Consider the following 22,539-nt stretch of genomic DNA (forward strand, 5'->3'; position numbering starts at 1 on the left):
TATGATTTGCGAAGTGTTATGTATTCCTCGTATACACTTCAAATGAATGTAAATGCGACACTTCCTTGCATGGAAATAGCCTTTGCAGATGTCTACGTATCGTAGCAATAGAGTTCTTATGATTCTTAAAACGCGATATCGCATCTCATTTCTATGTTTCATGGTAAGATATAATATGATTTGTGAAGTGTTATGCATTCCTCGTCTACACTTCAAATGAATGTAAATGCGACACTTCCTTGCATGGAAATAGCGTTTGCAGATGTCTACGTATCGTAGCAATGGAGTTCTTATAATTCTTAAAACGCGATATCGCATCTCATTTCTATGTTTCATGGTAAGATATAATATGATTTGCGAAGTGTCATGTATTCCTCGTCTACACTTCAAATGAATGTAAATGCGACACTTCCTTGCAAAGAAATAGCGTTTGCAGATGTCTACGTATCGTAGCAATAGATTTCTAATGCTTCTTAAAACGCGATATCGCATCTCATTTCTATGTTTCATGGCAAGATATAAAATGATTTGCGAAGTGAAATGCATTCCTCGTCTACGATTCAAATGAATGAAAATGCGACACTTCCTTGCAAGGAAATAGCGTTTGCAGATGTCTACCTATCGTAGCAATAGAGTTCTAATGCTTCTTAAAACGCGATATCGCATCTCATTTCTATGTTTCATGGTAAGATATAATATTCATTGCGAAGTGTTATGTATTCCTCGTGTACGATTCAAATGAACGCAAATGCGACACTTCCTTGCAAGGAAATAGCGTTTGCAGATGTCTACGTATCGTAACATTAGAGTTCTTATGATTCTTAAAACGCGATATCGCATCTCATATCTATGTTTCATGGTAAGATGTAATATGATATGCGAAGTGTTATATATTCCTCGGCTACACTTCAAATGAATGTAAATGCGACACTTCCTTGCATGGAAATAGCGTTTGCAGATGTCTACGTATCGTAGCAATGGAGTTCTTATGATTCTTAAAACGCGATATCGCATCTCATTTCTATGTTTCATCGTAAGATATAACATGATTTGCGAAGTGTTATGTATTCGTCGTCTACGATTCAAATGAATGTAAATGCGACACTTCCTTGGTAGGAAATAGCGTCTGGGGATGTCTAGGTATCACAGCAATAGAGCTCTAATGCTTCTTAAAACGCGATATCGCATCCCATTTCTATGTCTCATGGTTAGATATAATATGATTTGCGAAGTGTCATGTATTCCTCGTCTACGCTTCAAATGAATGTAAATGCGACACTTCCTTGCATGGAAATAGCGTTTGCAGATGTCTACGTATCGTAGCAATGGAGTTCTTATGATTCTTAAAACGCGATATCGCATCTCATTTCTATGTTTCATGGTAAGATATAATATGATTTGCGAAGTGTCATGTATTCCTCGTCTACACTTCAAATGAATGTAAATGCGACACTTCCTTGCAAGGAAATAGCGTTTGCAGATGTCTACGTATCGTAGCAATAGATTTCTAATGCTTCATAAAACGCGTTATCGCATCCCATTTCTATGTTTCATCGTGCGATATAATATGATTTGCGAAGTGTTATGTATTCCTCGTCTACACTTCAAATGAATGTAAATGCGACACTTCCTTGCAAGGAAATAGCGTTTGCAGATGTCTACGCATCGAAGCAATAGAGTTCAAATGCTTCTTAAAACGAGATATTGCATCTCATATCTATGTTTCATGGTAAGATATAATATTCATTGCGAAGTGTCATGTATTCCTCGTCTACGCTTCAAATGAATGTAAATGCGACACTTCCTTGCATGGAAATAGCGATTGCAGATGTCTACGTATCGTAGCAATGGAGTTCTTATGATTCTTAAAACGCGATATCGCATCTCATTTCTATGTTTCATGGTAAGATATAATATGATTTGCGAAGTGTCATGTATTCCTCGTCTACACTTCAAATGAATGTAGATGCGACACTTCCTCGCATGGAAATAGCGTTTGCAGATGTCTACGTATCGTAGCAATAGATTTCTAATGCTTCTTAAAACGCGATATCGCATCTCATATCTATGTTTCATGGTAAGATGTAATATGATATGCGAAGTGTTATATATTCCTCGTCTACACTTCAAATGAATGTAAATGCGACACTTCCTTGCATGGAAATAGCGTTTGCAGATGTCTACGTATCGTAGCAATGGAGTTCTTATGATTCTTAAAACGCGATATCGCATCTCATTTCTATGTTTCATCGTAAGATATAACATGATTTGCGAAGTGTTATGTATTCGTCGTCTACGATTCAAATGAATGTAAATGCGACACTTCCTTGGTAGGAAATAGCGTCTGGGGATGTCTAGGTATCACAGCAATAGAGCTCTAATGCTTCTTAAAACGCGATATCGCATCTCTTTTCTATGTTTCATGGTAAGATATTATATGATTTGCGAAGTGTTATGTATTCCTCGTATACACTTCAAATGAATGTAAATGCGACACTTCCTTGCATGGAAATAGCCTTTGCAGATGTCTACGTATCGTAGCAATAGAGTTCTTATGATTCTTAAAACGCGATATCGCATCTCATTTCTATGTTTCATGGTAAGATATAATATGATTTGTGAAGTGTTATGCATTCCTCGTCTACACTTCAAATGAATGTAAATGCGACACTTCCTTGCATGGAAATAGCGTTTGCAGATGTCTACGTATCGTAGCAATGGAGTTCTTATAATTCTTAAAACGCGATATCGCATCTCATTTCTATGTTTCATGGTAAGATATAATATGATTTGCGAAGTGTCATGTATTCCTCGTCTACACTTCAAATGAATGTAAATGCGACACTTCCTTGCAAAGAAATAGCGTTTGCAGATGTCTACGTATCGTAGCAATAGATTTCTAATGCTTCTTAAAACGCGATATCGCATCTCATTTCTATGTTTCATGGCAAGATATAAAATGATTTGCGAAGTGAAATGCATTCCTCGTCTACGATTCAAATGAATGAAAATGCGACACTTCCTTGCAAGGAAATAGCGTTTGCAGATGTCTACGTATCGTAGCAATGGAGTTCTTATGATTCTTAAAACGCGATATCGCATCTCATTTCTATGTTTCATGGTAAGATATAATATGATTTGCGAAGTGTCATGTATTCCTCGTCTACACTTCAAATGAATGTAGATGCGACACTTCCTTGCATGGAAATAGCGTTTGCAGATGTCTACGTATCGTAGCAATAGATTTCTAATGCTTCTTAAAACGCGATATCGCATCTCATATCTATGTTTCATGGTAAGATGTAATATGATATGCGAAGTGTTATATATTCCTCGTCTACACTTCAAATGAATGTAAATGCGACTTTTCCTTGCATGGAAATAGCGTTTGCAGATGTCTACGTATCGTAGCAATGGAGTTCTTATGATTCTTAAAACGCGATATCGCATCTCATTTCTATGTTTCATCGTAAGATATAACATGATTTGCGAAGTGTTATGTATTCGTCGTCTACGATTCAAATGAATGTAAATGCGACACTTCCTTGGTAGGAAATAGCGTCTGGGGATGTCTAGGTATCACAGCAATAGAGCTCTAATGCTTCTTAAAACGCGATATCGCATCTCTTTTCTATGTTTCATGGTAAGATATTATATGATTTGCGAAGTGTTATGTATTCCTCGTATACACTTCAAATGAATGTAAATGCGACACTTCCTTGCATGGAAATAGCCTTTGCAGATGTCTACGTATCGTAGCAATAGAGTTCTTATGATTCTTAAAACGCGATATCGCATCTCATTTCTATGTTTCATGGTAAGATATAATATGATTTGTGAAGTGTTATGCATTCCTCGTCTACACTTCAAATGAATGTAAATGCGACACTTCCTTGCATGGAAATAGCGTTTGCAGATGTCTACGTATCGTAGCAATGGAGTTCTTATAATTCTTAAAACGCGATATCGCATCTCATTTCTATGTTTCATGGTAAGATATAATATGATTTGCGAAGTGTCATGTATTCCTCGTCTACACTTCAAATGAATGTAAATGCGACACTTCCTTGCAAAGAAATAGCGTTTGCAGATGTCTACGTATCGTAGCAATAGATTTCTAATGCTTCTTAAAACGCGATATCGCATCTCATTTCTATGTTTCATGGCAAGATATAAAATGATTTGCGAAGTGAAATGCATTCCTCGTCTACGATTCAAATGAATGAAAATGCGACACTTCCTTGCAAGGAAATAGCGTTTGCAGATGTCTACCTATCGTAGCAATAGAGTTCTAATGCTTCTTAAAACGCGATATCGCATCTCATTTCTATGTTTCATGGTAAGATATAATATTCATTGCGAAGTGTTATGTATTCCTCGTGTACGATTCAAATGAACGCAAATGCGACACTTCCTTGCAAGGAAATAGCGTTTGCAGATGTCTACGTATCGTAACATTAGAGTTCTTATGATTCTTAAAACGCGATATCGCATCTCATATCTATGTTTCATGGTAAGATGTAATATGATATGCGAAGTGTTATATATTCCTCGGCTACACTTCAAATGAATGTAAATGCGACACTTCCTTGCATGGAAATAGCGTTTGCAGATGTCTACGTATCGTAGCAATGGAGTTCTTATGATTCTTAAAACGCGATATCGCATCTCATTTCTATGTTTCATCGTAAGATATAACATGATTTGCGAAGTGTTATGTATTCGTCGTCTACGATTCAAATGAATGTAAATGCGACACTTCCTTGGTAGGAAATAGCGTCTGGGGATGTCTAGGTATCACAGCAATAGAGCTCTAATGCTTCTTAAAACGCGATATCGCATCCCATTTCTATGTTTCATGGTTAGATATAATATGATTTGCGAAGTGTCATGTATTCCTCGTCTACGCTTCAAATGAATGTAAATGCGACACTTCCTTGCATGGAAATAGCGTTTGCAGATGTCTACGTATCGTAGCAATGGAGTTCTTATGATTCTTAAAACGCGATATCGCATCTCATTTCTATGTTTCATGGTAAGATATAATATGATTTGCGAAGTGTCATGTATTCCTCGTCTACACTTCAAATGAATGTAAATGCGACACTTCCTTGCAAGGAAATAGCGTTTGCAGATGTCTACGTATCGTAGCAATAGATTTCTAATGCTTCATAAAACGCGTTATCGCATCCCATTTCTATGTTTCATCGTGCGATATAATATGATTTGCGAAGTGTTATGTATTCCTCGTCTACACTTCAAATGAATGTAAATGCGACACTTCCTTGCAAGGAAATAGCGTTTGCAGATGTCTACGTATCGAAGCAATAGAGTTCAAATGCTTCTTAAAACGAGATATTGCATCTCATATCTATGTTTCATGGTAAGATATAATATTCATTGCGAAGTGTCATGTATTCCTCGTCTACGCTTCAAATGAATGTAAATGCGACACTTCCTTGCATGGAAATAGCGTTTGCAGATGTCTACGTATCGTAGCAATGGAGTTCTTATGATTCTTAAAACGCGATATCGCATCTCATTTCTATGTTTCATGGTAAGATATAATATGATTTGCGAAGTGTCATGTATTCCTCGTCTACACTTCAAATGAATGTAGATGCGACACTTCCTTGCATGGAAATAGCGTTTGCAGATGTCTACGTATCGTAGCAATAGATTTCTAATGCTTCTTAAAACGCGATATCGCAGCTCATTTCTATGTTTCATGGCAAGATATAATATGATTTGCGAAGTGTTATGCATTCCTGGTCTACGATTGAAATGAATGTAAATGCGACACTTCCTTGCAAGGAAATAGCGTTTGCAGATATCTACCTATCGTAGCAATAGAGTTCTAATGCTTCTTAAAACGCGATATCGCATCTCATTTCTATGTTTCATGGTAAGATATAATATTCATTGCGAAGTGTTATGTATTCCTCGTCTACGATTCTAATGAACGTAAATGCGACACTTCCTTGCAAGGAATTAGCGTTTGCAGATGTCTACGTATCGTAACATTAGAGTTCTTATGATTCTAAAAACGCGATATCGCATCTCATATCTATGTTTCATGGTAAGATGTAATATGATATGCGAAGTGTTATATGTTCCTCGTCTACACTTCAAATGAATGTAAATGCGACACTTCCCAGCAAGGAAATAGCGTTTGCAGATGTCTACGTATCGTAACATTAGAGTTCTTATGATTCTTAAAACGCGATATCGCATCTCATATCTATGTTTCATGGTAAGATGTAATATGATTTGCGAAGTGTTCTGTATTCCTCGTCTACACTTCAAATGAATGTAAATGCGACACTTCCTTGCAAGGAAATAGCGTTTGCAGATGTCTACGTATCGTAGCAATAGATTTCTAATGCATCTTAAAACGCGATATCGCATCTCTTTTCTATGTTTCATGGTAAGATATTATATGATTTGCGAAGTGTTATGTATTCCTCGTATACACTTCAAATGAGTGTAAATGCGACACTTCCTTGCATGGAAATAGCCTTTGCAGATGTCTACGTATCGTAGCAATAGAGTTCTTATGATTCTTAAAACGCGATATCGCATCTCATTTCTATGTTTCATGGTAAGATATAATATGATTTGTGAAGTGTTATGCATTCCTCGTCTACACTTCAAATGAATGTAAATGCGACACTTCCTTGCATGGAAATAGCGTTTGCAGATGTCTACGTATCGTAGCAATGGAGTTCTTATAATTCTTAAAACGCGATATCGCATCTCATTTCTATGTTTCATGGTAAGATATAATATGATTTGCGAAGTGTCATGTATTCCTCGTCTACACTTCAAATGAATGTAAATGCGACACTTCCTTGCAAAGAAATAGCGTTTGCAGATGTCTACGTATCGTAGCAATAGATTTCTAATGCTTCTTAAAACGCGATATCGCATCTCATTTCTATGTTTCATGGCAAGATATAAAATGATTTGCGAAGTGAAATGCATTCCTCGTCTACGATTCAAATGAATGAAAATGCGACACTTCCTTGCAAGGAAATAGCGTTTGCAGATGTCTACGTATCGTAACATTAGAGTTCTTATGATTCTTAAAACGCGATATCGCATCTCATATCTATGTTTCATGGTAAGATGTAATATGATATGCGAAGTGTTATATATTCCTCGTCTACACTTCAAATGAATGTAAATGCGACACTTCCTTGCATGGAAATAGCGTTTGCAGATGTCTACGTATCGTAGCAATGGAGTTCTTATGATTCTTAAAACGCGATATCGCATCTCATTTCTATGTTTCATCGTAAGATATAACATGATTTGCGAAGTGTTATGTATTCGTCGTCTACGATTCAAATGAATGTAAATGCGACACTTCCTTGGTAGGAAATAGCGTCTGGGGATGTCTAGGTATCACAGCAATAGAGCTCTAATGCTTCTTAAAACGCGATATCGCATCTCATTTCTATGTTTCATGGCAAGATATAAAATGATTTGCGAAGTGAAATGCATTCCTCGTCTACACTTCAAATGAATGTAAATGCGACACTTCCTTGCATGGAAATAGCGTTTGCAGATGTCTACGTATCGTAGCAATGGAGTTCTTATAATTCTTAAAACGCGATATCGCATCTCATTTCTATGTTTCATGGTAAGATATAATATGATTTGCGAAGTGTCATGTATTCCTCGTCTACACTTCAAATGAATGTAAATGCGACACTTCCTTGCAAAGAAATAGCGTTTGCAGATGTCTACGTATCGTAGCAATAGATTTCTAATGCTTCTTAAAACGCGATATCGCATCTCATTTCTATGTTTCATGGCAAGATATAAAATGATTTGCGAAGTGAAATGCATTCCTCGTCTACGATTCAAATGAATGAAAATGCGACACTTCCTTGCAAGGAAATAGCGTTTGCAGATGTCTACCTATCGTAGCAATAGAGTTCTAATGCTTCTTAAAACGCGATATCGCATCTCATTTCTATGTTTCATGGTAAGATATAATATTCATTGCGAAGTGTTATGTATTCCTCGTGTACGATTCAAATGAACGTAAATGCGACACTTCCTTGCAAGGAAATAGCGTTTGCAGATGTCTACGTATCGTAACATTAGAGTTCTTATGATTCTTAAAACGCGATATCGCATCTCATATCTATGTTTCATGGTAAGATGTAATATGATATGCGAAGTGTTATATATTCCTCGTCTACACTTCAAATGAATGTAAATGCGACACTTCCTTGCATGGAAATAGCGTTTGCAGATGTCTACGTATCGTAGCAATGGAGTTCTTATGATTCTTAAAACGCGATATCGCATCTCATTTCTATGTTTCATCGTAAGATATAACATGATTTGCGAAGTGTTATGTATTCGTCGTCTACGATTCAAATGAATGTAAATGCGACACTTCCTTGGTAGGAAATAGCGTCTGGGGATGTCTAGGTATCACAGCAATAGAGCTCTAATGCTTCTTAAAACGCGATATCGCATCCCATTTCTATGTTTCATGGTTAGATATAATATGATTTGCGAAGTGTCATGTATTCCTCGTCTACGCTTCAAATGAATGTAAATGCGACACTTCCTTGCATGGAAATAGCGTTTGCAGATGTCTACGTATCGTAGCAATGGAGTTCTTATGATTCTTAAAACGCGATATCGCATCTCATTTCTATGTTTCATGGTAAGATATAATATGATTTGCGAAGTGTCATGTATTCCTCGTCTACACTTCAAATGAATGTAAATGCGACACTTCCTTGCAAGGAAATAGCGTTTGCAGATGTCTACGTATCGTAGCAATAGATTTCTAATGCTTCATAAAACGCGTTATCGCATCCCATTTCTATGTTTCATCGTGCGATATAATATGATTTGCGAAGTGTTATGTATTCCTCGTCTACGATTCAAATGAATGTAAATGCGACACTTCCTTGGTAGGAAATAGCGTCTGGGGATGTCTAGGTATCACAGCAATAGAGCTCTAATGCTTCTTAAAACGCGATATCGCATCTCATTTCTATGCTTCATGGTAAGATATAATATGATTTGCGAAGTGTCATGTATTCCTCGTCTACACTTCAAATGAATGTAAATGCGACACTTCCTTGCATGGAAATAGCGTTTGCAGATGTCTACGTATCGTAGCAATAGATTTCTAATGCTTCATAAAACGCGTTATCGCATCCCATTTCTATGTTTCATCGTACGATATAATATGATTTGCGAAGTGTTATGTATTCCTCGTCTACGATTCAAATGAATGTAAATGCGACACTTCCTTGCAAGGAAATAGCGTTTGCAGATGTCTACGTATCGTAGCAATAAATTTCTAATGCTTCTTAAAACGCGATATCGCATCTCTTTTCTATGTTTCATGGTAAGATATTATATGATTTGCGAAGTGTTATGTATTCCTCGTCTACACTTCAAATGAATGTAAGTGCGACACTTCCTTGCATGGAAATAGCGTTTGCAGATGTCTACGTATCGTAGCAATAGAGTTCTTATGATTCTTAAAACGCGATATCGCATCTCATTTCTATGTTTCATGGTAAGATATAATATGATTTGTGAAGTGTTATGTATTCCTCGTCTACACTTCAAATGAATGTAAATGCGGCAATTCCTTGCATGGAAATAGCGTTTGCAGATGTCTACGTATCGTAGCAATGGAGTACTTATAATTCTTAAAACGCGATATCGCATCTCATTTCTATGTTTCATGGTAAGATATAATATGATTTGCGAAGTGTCATGTATTCCTCGTCTACACTTCAAATGAATGTAAATGCGACACTTCCTTGCAAAGAAATAGCGTTTGCAGATGTCTACGTATCGTAGCAATAGATTTCTAATGCTTCTTAAAACGCGATATCGCATCTCATTTCTATGTTTCATGGCAAGATATAATATGATTTGCGAAGTGTTATGCATTCCTCGTCTACACTTCAAATGAATGTAAATGCGACACTTCCTTGCAAAGAAATAGCGTTTGCAGATGTCTACGTATCGTGACATTAGAGTTCTTATGATTCTTAAAACGCGATATCGCATCTCATATCTATGTTTCATGGTAAGATGTAATATGATATGCGAAGTGTTATATATTCCTCGTCTACACTTCAAATGAATGTAAATGCGACACTTCCTTGCATGGAAATAGCGTTTGCAGATGTCTACGTACCGTAGCAATGGAGTTCTTATGATTCTTAAAACGCGATATCGCATCTCATATCTATGTTTCATGGTAAGATATAATATTCATTGCGAAGTGTTATGTATTCCTCGTCTACGATTCAAATGAACGTAAATGCGACACTTCCTTGCAAGGAAATAGCGTTTGCAGATGTCTACGTATCGTAACATTAGTGTTCTTATGATTCTTAAAACGCGATATCGCATCTCATATATATGTTTCATGGTAAGATGTAATATGATATGCGAAATGTTATATATTCCTCGTCTACACTTCAAATGAATGTAAATGCGACACTTCCTTGCATGGAAATAGCGTTTGCAGATGTCTACGTATCGTAGCAATAGATTTCTAATGCTTCTTAAAACGCGTTATAGCATCTCATTTCTATGTTCATGGTAAGATATAATATGATTTGCGAAGTGTCATGTATTCCTCGTCTACACTTCAAATGAATGTAAATGCGACACATCCTTGCATGGAAATAGCGTTTGCAGATGTCTACGTATCGTAGCAATAGATTTCTAATGCTTCTTAAAACGCGAGAACGCATATCATTTCTATGTTTCATGGTAAGATATTATATGATTTGCGAAGTGTTATGTATTCCTCGTCTGCACTTCAAATGAATGTAAATGCGACACTTCCTTGCATGGAAATAGCGTTTGCAGATGTCTACGTATCGTAGCAATGGAGTTCTTATGATTCTTAAAACGCGATATCACATCTCATTTCTATGTTTCATGGTAAGATATAATATGATTTGCGAAGTGTTATGTATTCCTCGTTTACACTTCAAATGAATGTAAATGCGGCACTTCCTTGCATGGAAATAGCGTTTGCAGATGTCTACGTATCGTAGCAATAGATTTCTAATGCTTCTTAAAACGCGATATCGCAGCTCATTTCTATGTTTCATGGCAAAATATAATATGATTTGCGAAGTGTTATGCATTCCTCGTCTACGATTCAAATGAATGTAAATGCGACACTTCCTTGCAAGGAAATAGCGTTTGCAGATGTCTACGTATCGTAGCAATAGATTTCTAATGCTTCTTAAAACGCGATATCGCATCTCTTTTCTATGTTTCATGGTAAGATATTATATGATTTGCGAAGTGTTATGTATTCCTCGTATACACTTCAAATGAATGTAAATGCGACACTTCCTTGCATGGAAATAGCCTTTGCAGATGTCTACGTATCGTAGCAATAGAGTTCTTATGATTCTTAAAACGCGATATCGCATCTCATTTCTATGTTTCATGGTAAGATATAATATGATTTGTGAAGTGTTATGCATTCCTCGTCTACACTTCAAATGAATGTAAATGCGACACTTCCTTGCATGGAAATAGCGTTTGCAGATGTCTACGTATCGTAGCAATGGAGTTCTTATAATTCTTAAAACGCGATATCGCATCTCATTTCTATGTTTCATGGTAAGATATAATATGATTTGCGAAGTGTAATGTATTCCTCGTCTACACTTCAAATGAATGTAAATGCGACACTTCCTTGCAAAGAAATAGCGTTTGCAGATGTCTACGTATCGTAGCAATAGATTTCTAATGCTTCTTAAAACGCGATATCGCATCTCATTTCTATGTTTCATGGCAAGATATAAAATGATTTGCGAAGTGAAATGCATTCCTCGTCTACGATTCAAATGAATGAAAATGCGACACTTCCTTGCAAGGAAATAGCGTTTGCAGATGTCTACGTATCGTAACATTAGAGTTCTTATGATTCTTAAAACGCGATATCGCATCTCATATCTATGTTTCATGGTAAGATGTAATATGATATGCGAAGTGTTATATATTCCTCGTCTACACTTCAAATGAATGTAAATGCGACACTTCCTTGCATGGAAATAGCGTTTGCAGATGTCTACGTATCGTAGCAATGGAGTTCTTATGATTCTTAAAACGCGATATCGCATCTCATTTCTATGTTTCATCGTAAGATATAACATGATTTGCGAAGTGTTATGTATTCGTCGTCTACGATTCAAATGAATGTAAATGCGACACTTCCTTGGTAGGAAATAGCGTCTGGGGATGTCTAGGTATCACAGCAATAGAGCTCTAATGCTTCTTAAAACGCGATATCGCATCTCTTTTCTATGTTTCATGGTAAGATATTATATGATTTGCGAAGTGTTATGTATTCCTCGTATACACTTCAAATGAATGTAAATGCGACACTTCCTTGCATGGAAATAGCCTTTGCAGATGTCTACGTATCGTAGCAATAGAGTTCTTATGATTCTTAAAACGCGATATCGCATCTCATTTCTATGTTTCATGGTAAGATATAATATGATTTGTGAAGTGTTATGCATTCCTCGTCTACACTTCAAATGAATGTAAATGCGACACTTCCTTGCATGGAAATAGCGTTTGCAGATGTCTACGTATCGTAGCAATGGAGTTCTTATAATTCTTAAAACGCGATATCGCATCTCATTTCTATGTTTCATGGTAAGATATAATATGATTTGCGAAGTGTCATGTATTCCTCGTCTACACTTCAAATGAATGTAAATGCGACACTTCCTTGCAAAGAAATAGCGTTTGCAGATGTCTACGTATCGTAGCAATAGATTTCTAATGCTTCTTAAAACGCGATATCGCATCTCATTTCTATGTTTCATGGCAAGATATAAAATGATTTGCGAAGTGAAATGCATTCCTCGTCTACGATTCAAGTGAATGAAAATGCGACACTTCCTTGCAAGGAAATAGCGTTTGCAGATGTCTACGTATCGTAACATTAGAGTTCTTATGATTCTTAAAACGCGATATCGCATCTCATATCTATGTTTCATGGTAAGATGTAATATGATATGCGAAGTGTTATATATTCCTCGTCTACACTTCAAATGAATGTAAATGCGACACTTCCTTGCATGGAAATAGCGTTTGCAGATGTCTACGTATCGTAGCAATGGAGTTCTTATGATTCTTAAAACGCGATATCGCACCTCATTTCTATGTTTCATCGTAAGATATAACATGATTTGCGAAGTGTTATGTATTCGTCGTCTACGATTCAAATGAATGTAAATGCGACACTTCCTTGGTAGGAAATAGCGTCTGGGGATGTCTAGGTATCACAGCAATAGAGCTCTAATGCTTCTTAAAACGCGATATCGCATCTCTTTTCTATGTTTCATGGTAAGATATTATATGATTTGCGAAGTGTTATGTATTCCTCGTATACACTTCAAATGAATGTAAATGCGACACTTCCTTGCATGGAAATAGCCTTTGCAGATGTCTACGTATCGTAGCAATAGAGCTCTTATGATTCTTAAAACGCGATATCGCATCTCATTTCTATGTTTCATGGTAAGATATAATATGATTTGTGAAGTGTTATGCATTCCTCGTCTACACTTCAAATGAATGTAAATGCGACACTTCCTTGCATGGAAATAGCGTTTGCAGATGTCTACGTATCGTAGCAATGGAGTTCTTATAATTCTTAAAACGCGATATCGCATCTCATTTCTATGTTTCATGGTAAGATATAATATGATTTGCGAAGTGTCATGTATTCCTCGTCTACACTTCAAATGAATGTAAATGCGACACTTCCTTGCAAAGAAATAGCGTTTGCAGATGTCTACGTATCGTAGCAATAGATTTCTAATGCTTCTTAAAACGCGATATCGCATCTCATTTCTATGTTTCATGGCAAGATATAAAATGATTTGCGAAGTGAAATGCATTCCTCGACTACGATTCAAATGAATGAAAATGCGACACGTCCTTGCAAGGAAATAGCGTTTGCAGATGTCTGCCTATCGTAGCAATAGAGTTCTAATGCTTCTTAAAACGCGATATCGCATCTCATTTCTATGTTTCATGGTAAGATATAATATTCATTGCGAAGTGTCATGTATTCCTCGTCTACACTTCAAATGAATGTAAATGCGACACTTCCTTGCAAAGAAATAGCGTTTGCAGATGTCTACGTATCGTAGCAATAGATTTCTAATGCTTCTTAAAACGCGATATCGCATCTCATTTCTATGTTTCATGGCAAGATATAATATGATTTGCGAAGTGTTATGCATTCCTCGTCTACACTTCAAATGAATGTAAATGCGACACTTCCTTGCAAAGAAATAGCGTTTGCAGATGTCTACGTATCGTGACATTAGAGTTCTTATGATTCTTAAAACGCGATATCGCATCTCATATCTATGTTTCATGGTAAGATGTAATATGATATGCGAAGTGTTATATATTCCTCGTCTACACTTCAAATGAATGTAAATGCGACACTTCCTTGCATGGAAATAGCGTTTGCAGATGTCTACGTACCGTAGCAATGGAGTTCTTATGATTCTTAAAACGCGATATCACATCTCATATCTATGTTTCATGGTAAGATATAATATTCATTGCGAAGTGTTATGTATTCCTCGTCTACGATTCAAATGAACGTAAATGCGACACTTCCTTGCAAGGAAATAGCGTTTGCAGATGTCTACGTATCGTAACATTAGTGTTCTTATGATTCTTAAAACGCGATATCGCATCTCATATATATGTTTCATGGTAAGATGTAATATGATATGCGAAGTGTTATATATTCCTCGTCTACACTTCAAATGAATGTAAATGCGACACTTCCTTGCATGGAAATAGCGTTTGCAGATGTCTACGTATCGTAGCAATAGATTTCTAATGCTTCTTAAAACGCGTTATAGCATCTCATTTCTATGTTCATGGTAAGATATAATATGATTTGCGAAGTGTCATGTATTCCTCGTCTACACTTCAAATGAATGTAAATGCGACACATCCTTGCATGGAAATAGCGTTTGCAGATGTCTACGTATCGTAGCAATAGATTTCTAATGCTTCTTAAAACGCGAGAACGCATATCATTTCTATGTTTCATGGTAAGATATTATATGATTTGCGAAGTGTTATGTATTCCTCGTCTGCACTTCAAATGAATGTAAATGCGACACTTCCTTGCATGGAAATAGCGTTTGCAGATGTCTACGTATCGTAGCAATGGAGTTCTTATGATTCTTAAAACGCGATATCACATCTCATTTCTATGTTTCATGGTAAGATATAATATGATTTGCGAAGTGTTATGTATTCCTCGTTTACACTTCAAATGAATGTAAATGCGGCACTTCCTTGCATGGAAATAGCGTTTGCAGATGTCTACGTATCGTAGCAATAGATTTCTAATGCTTCTTAAAACGCGATATCGCAGCTCATTTCTATGTTTCATGGCAAAATATAATATGATTTGCGAAGTGTTATGCATTCCTCGTCTACGATTCAAATGAATGTAAATGCGACACTTCCTTGCAAGGAAATAGCGTTTGCAGATGTCTACGTATCGTAGCAATAGATTTCTAATGCTTCTTAAAACGCGATATCGCATCTCTTTTCTATGTTTCATGGTAAGATATTATATGATTTGCGAAGTGTTATGTATTCCTCGTATACACTTCAAATGAATGTAAATGCGACACTTCCTTGCATGGAAATAGCCTTTGCAGATGTCTACGTATCGTAGCAATAGAGTTCTTATGATTCTTAAAACGCGATATCGCATCTCATTTCTATGTTTCATGGTAAGATATAATATGATTTGTGAAGTGTTATGCATTCCTCGTCTACACTTCAAATGAATGTAAATGCGACACTTCCTTGCATGGAAATAGCGTTTGCAGATGTCTACGTATCGTAGCAATGGAGTTCTTATAATTCTTAAAACGCGATATCGCATCTCATTTCTATGTTTCATGGTAAGATATAATATGATTTGCGAAGTGTCATGTATTCCTCGTCTACACTTCAAATGAATGTAAATGCGACACTTCCTTGCAAAGAAATAGCGTTTGCAGATGTCTACGTATCGTAGCAATAGATTTCTAATGCTTCTTAAAACGCGATATCGCATCTCATTTCTATGTTTCATGGCAAGATATAAAATGATTTGCGAAGTGAAATGCATTCCTCGTCTACGATTCAAGTGAATGAAAATGCGACACTTCCTTGCAAGGAAATAGCGTTTGCAGATGTCTACGTATCGTAACATTAGAGTTCTTATGATTCTTAAAACGCGATATCGCATCTCATATCTATGTTTCATGGTAAGATGTAATATGATATGCGAAGTGTTATATATTCCTCGTCTACACTTCAAATGAATGTAAATGCGACACTTCCTTGCATGGAAATAGCGTTTGCAGATGTCTACGTATCGTAGCAATGGAGTTCTTATGATTCTTAAAACGCGATATCGCACCTCATTTCTATGTTTCATCGTAAGATATAACATGATTTGCGAAGTGTTATGTATTCGTCGTCTACGATTCAAATGAATGTAAATGCGACACTTCCTTGGTAGGAAATAGCGTCTGGGGATGTCTAGGTATCACAGCAATAGAGCTCTAATGCTTCTTAAAACGCGATATCGCATCTCTTTTCTATGTTTCATGGTAAGATATTATATGATTTGCGAAGTGTTATGTATTCCTCGTATACACTTCAAATGAATGTAAATGCGACACTTCCTTGCATGGAAATAGCCTTTGCAGATGTCTACGTATCGTAGCAATAGAGTTCTTATGATTCTTAAAACGCGATATCGCATCTCATTTCTATGTTTCATGGTAAGATATAATATGATTTGTGAAGTGTTATGCATTCCTCGTCTACACTTCAAATGAATGTAAATGCGACACTTCCTTGCATGGAAATAGCGTTTGCAGATGTCTACGTATCGTAGCAATGGAGTTCTTATAATTCTTAAAACGCGATATCGCATCTCATTTCTATGTTTCATGGTAAGATATAATATGATTTGCGAAGTGTCATGTATTCCTCGTCTACACTTCAAATGAATGTAAATGCGACACTTCCTTGCAAAGAAATAGCGTTTGCAGATGTCTACGTATCGTAGCAATAGATTTCTAATGCTTCTTAAAACGCGATATCGCATCTCATTTCTATGTTTCATGGCAAGATATAAAATGATTTGCGAAGTGAAATGCATTCCTCGACTACGATTCAAATGAATGAAAATGCGACACGTCCTTGCAAGGAAATAGCGTTTGCAGATGTCTACCTATCGTAGCAATAGAGTTCTAATGCTTCTTAAAACGCGATATCGCATCTCATTTCTATGTTTCATGGTAAGATATAATATTCATTGCGAAGTGTTATGTATTCCTCGTGTACGATTCAAATGAACGCAAATGCGACACTTCCTTGCAAGGAAATAGCGTTTGCAGATGTCTACGTATCGTAACATTAGAGTTCTTATGATTCTTAAAACGCGATATCGCATCTCATATCTATGTTTCATGGTAAGATGTAATATGATATGCGAAGTGTTATATATTCCTCGGCTACACTTCAAATGAATGTAAATGCGACACTTCCTTGCATGGAAATAGCGTTTGCAGATGTCTACGTATCGTAGCAATGGAGTTCTTATGATTCTTAAAACGCGATATCGCATCCCATTTCTATGTTTCATGGTTAGATATAATATGATTTGCGAAGTGTCATGTATTCCTCGTCTACGCTTCAAATGAATGTAAATGCGACACTTCCTTGCATGGAAATAGCGTTTGCAGATGTCTACGTATCGTAGCAATGGAGTTCTTATGATTCTTAAAACGCGATATCGCATCTCATTTCTATGTTTCATGGTAAGATATAATATGATTTGCGAAGTGTCATGTATTCCTCGTCTACACTTCAAATGAATGTAAATGCGACACTTCCTTGCAAGGAAATAGCGTTTGCAGATGTCTACGTATCGTAGCAATAGATTTCTAATGCTTCATAAAACGCGTTATCGCATCCCATTTCTATGTTTCATCGTGCGATATAATATGATTTGCGAAGTGTTATGTATTCCTCGTCTACACTTCAAATGAATGTAATTGCGACACTTCCTAGCAAGGAAATAGCGTTTGCAGATGTCTACGTATCGTAGCAATAGATTTCTAATGCTTCTTAAAACGCGATATCGCATCTCATTTCTATGTTTCATGGTAAGATATAATATGATTTGAGAAGTGTCATGTATTCCTCGCCTACACTTCAAATGAATGTAAATGCGACACTTCCTTGCTAGGAAATAGCGTCTGCAGATGTCTAGGTATCGTAGCGATAGAGTTCTAATGCTTCTTAAAACGCGATATCGCATCTCATTTCTATGTTTCATGGTAAGATATTATATGATTTGCGAAGTGTTATGTATTCCTCGTCTACACTTCAAATGAATGTAAATGCGACACTTCCTTGCATGGAAATAGCGTTTGCAGATGTCTACGTATCGTAGCAATGGAGTTCTTATGATTCTTAAAACGCGATATCGCATCTCATCTCTATGTTTCATGGTAAGATATAATATGATTTGCGAAGTGTCATGTATTCCTCGTCTACACTTCAAATGAATGTAAATGCGACACTTCCTTGCTAGGAAATAGCGTCTGCAGATGTCTAGGTACCGTAGCAATAGAGTTCGAATGCTTCTTAAAACGCGATATCGCATCTCATATCTATGTTTCATGGTAAGATGTAATATGATTTGCGATGTGTTATGTATTCCTCGTCTACGATTCAAATGAATGTAAATGCGACACTTCCTTGCAAGGAAATAGCGTTTGCAGATGTCTACGTATCGTAGCAATAGATTTCTAATGCTTCTTAAAACGCGATATCGCATCTCTTTTCTATGTTTCATGGTAAGATATTATATGATTTGCGAAGTGTTATGTATTCCTCGTCTACACTTCAAATGAATGTAAGTGCGACACTTCCCTGCATGGAAATAGCGTTTGCAGATGTCTACGTATCGTAGCAATAGAGTTCTTATGATTCTTAAAACGCGATATCGCATCTCATTTCTATGTTTCATGGTAAGATATAATATGATTTGTGAAGTGTTATGTATTCCTCGTCTACACTTCAAATGAATGTAAATGCGGCAATTCCTTGCATGGAAATAGCGTTTGCAGATGTCTACGTATCGTAGCAATGGAGTACTTATAATTCTTAAAACGCGATATCGCATCTCATTTCTATGTTTCATGGTAAGATATAATATGATTTGCGAAGTGTCATGTATTCCTCGTCTACACTTCAAATGAATGTAAATGCGACACTTCCTTGCAAAGAAATAGCGTTTGCAGATGTCTACGTATCGTAGCAATAGATTTCTAATGCTTCTTAAAACGCGATATCGCATCTCATTTCTATGTTTCATGGCAAGATATAATATGATTTGCGAAGTGTTGTGCATTCCTCGTCTACACTTCAAATGAATGTAAATGCGACACTTCCTTGCAAAGAAATAGCGTTTGCAGATGTCTACGTATCGTGACATTAGAGTTCTTATGATTCTTAAAACGCGATATCGCATCTCATATCTATGTTTCATGGTAAGATGTAATATGATATGCGAAGTGTTATATATTCCTCGTCTACACTTCAAATGAATGTAAATGCGACACTTCCTTGCATGGAAATAGCGTTTGCAGATGTCTACGTACCGTAGCAATGGAGTTCTTATGATTCTTAAAACGCGGTATCGCATCTCATATCTATGTTTCATGGTAAGATATAATATTCATTGCGAAGTGTTATGTATTCCTCGTCTACGATTCAAATGAACGTAAATGCGACACTTCCTTGCAAGGAAATAGCGTTTGCAGATGTCTACGTATCGTAACATTAGAGTTCTTATGATTCTTAAAACGCGATATCGCATCTCATATATATGTTTCATGGTAAGATGTAATATGATATGCGAAGTGTTATATATTCCTCGTCTACACTTCAAATGAATGTAAATGCGACACTTCCTTGCATGGAAATAGCGTTTGCAGATGTCTACGTATCGTAGCAATAGATTTCTAATGCTTCTTAAAACGCGTTATAGCATCTCATTTCTATGTTCATGGTAAGATATAATATGATTTGCGAAGTGTCATGTATTCCTCGTCTACACTTCAAATGAATGTAAATGCGACACTTCCTTGCATGGAAATAGCGTTTGCAGATGTCTACGTATCGTAGCAATAGATTTCTAATGCTTCTTAAAACGCGAGAACGCATATCATTTCTATGTTTCATGGTAAGATATAATATGATTTGCGAAGTGTTATGTATTCCTCGTCTGCACTTCAAATGAATGTAAATGCGACACTTCCTTGCATGGAAATAGCGTTTGCAGATGTCTACGTATCGTAGCAATGGAGTTCTTATGATTCTTAAAACGCGATATCACATCTCATTTCTATGTTTCATGGTAGGATATAATATGATTTGCGAAGTGTCATGGATTCCTCGTCTACACTTCAAATGAATGTAAATGCGACACTTCCTTGCAAGGAAATAGCGTTTGCAGATGTCTACGTATCGTAGCAATAGATTTCTAATGCTTCTTAAATCGCGATATCGCATCTCATTTCTATGTTTCATGGTAAGATATAATATGATTTGCGAAGTGTTATGTATTCCTCGTCTACACTTCAAATGAATGTAAGTGCGACACTTCCTTGCATGGAAATAGCGTTTGCAGATGTCTACGTATCGTAGCAATAGAGTTCTTATGATTCTTAAAACGCGATATCGCATCTCATTTCTATGTTCCATGGTAAGATATAATATGATTTGTGAAGTGTCATGTATTCCTCGTCTACACTTCAAATGAATGTAAGTGCGACACTTCCTTGCATGGAAATAGCGTTTGCAGATGTCTACGTATCGTAGCAATAGAGTTCTTATGATTCTTAAAACGCGATATCGCATCTCATTTCTATGTTTCATGGTAAGATATAATATGATTTGTGAAGTGTTATGTATTCCTCGTCTACACTTCAAATGAATGTAAATGCGACACTTCCTTGCATGGAAATAGCGTTTACAGATGTCTACGTATCGTAGCAAAGGAGTTCTTATGATTCTTAAAACGCGATATCGCATCTCATTTCTATGTTTCATGGTAAGATATAATATGATTTGCGAAGTGTCATGTATTCCTCGTCTACACTTCAAATGAATGTAAATGCGACACTTCCTTGCAAAGAAATAGCGTTTGCAGATGTCTACGTATCGTAGCAAAGGAGTTCTTATGATTCTTAAAACACGATATCGCATCTCATTTCTATGTTTCATGGTAAGATATAATATGATTTGCGAAGTGTCATGTATTCCTCGTCTACACTTCAAATGAATGTAAATGCGACACTTCCTTGCAAAGAAATAGCGTTTGCAGATGTCTACGTATCGTAGCAATACATTTCTAATGCTTCTTAAAACGCGATATCGCATCTCATTTCTATGTTTCATGGCAAGATATAAAATGATTTGCGAAGTGAAATGCATTCCTCGTCTACGATTCAAATGAATGAAAATGCGACACTTCCTTGCAAGGAAATAGCGTTTGCAGATGTCTACCTATCGTAGCAATAGAGTTCTAATGCTTCTTAAAACGCGATATCGCATCTCATTTCTATGTTTCATGGTAAGATATAATATTCATTGCGAAGTGTTATGTATTCCTCGTGTACGATTCAAATGAACGTAAATGCGACACTTCCTTGCAAGGAAATAGCATTTGCAGATGTCTACGTATCGTAACATTAGAGTTCTGATGATTCTTAAAACGCGATATCGCATCTCATATCTATGTTTCATGGTAAGATGTAACATGATTTGCGAAGTGTTATGTATTCGTCGTCTACGATTCAAATGAATGTAAATGCGACACTTCCTTGGTAGGAAATAGCGTCTGGGGATGTCTAGGTATCACAGCAATAGAGCTCTAATGCTTCTTAAAACGCGATATCGCATCCCATTTCTATGTTTCATGGTTAGATATAATATGATTTGCGAAGTGTCATGTATTCCTCGTCTACGCTTCAAATGAATGTAAATGCGACACTTCCTTGCATGGAAATAGCGTTTGCAGATGTCTACGTATCGTAGCAATGGAGTTCTTATGATTCTTAAAACGCGATATCGCATCTCATTTCTATGTTTCATCGTAAGATATAATATGATTTGCGAAGTGTCATGTATTCCTCGTCTACACTTCAAATGAATGTAAATGCGACACTTCCTTGCATGGAAATAGCGTTTGCAGATGTCTACGTTTCGTAGCAATAGATTTCTAATGCTTCATAAAACGCGTTATCGCATCCCATTTCTATGTTTCATCGTACGATATAATATGATTTGCGAAGTGTTATGTATTCCTCGTCTACACTTCAAATGAATGTAATTGCGACACTTCCTAGCAAGGAAATAGCGTTTGCAGATGTCTAC

This window comes from Xylocopa sonorina, unplaced genomic scaffold, assembly GCF_050948175.1.
Source record: "Xylocopa sonorina isolate GNS202 unplaced genomic scaffold, iyXylSono1_principal scaffold0027, whole genome shotgun sequence".
In the NCBI taxonomy this organism is placed as follows: domain Eukaryota; kingdom Metazoa; phylum Arthropoda; class Insecta; order Hymenoptera; family Apidae; genus Xylocopa; species Xylocopa sonorina.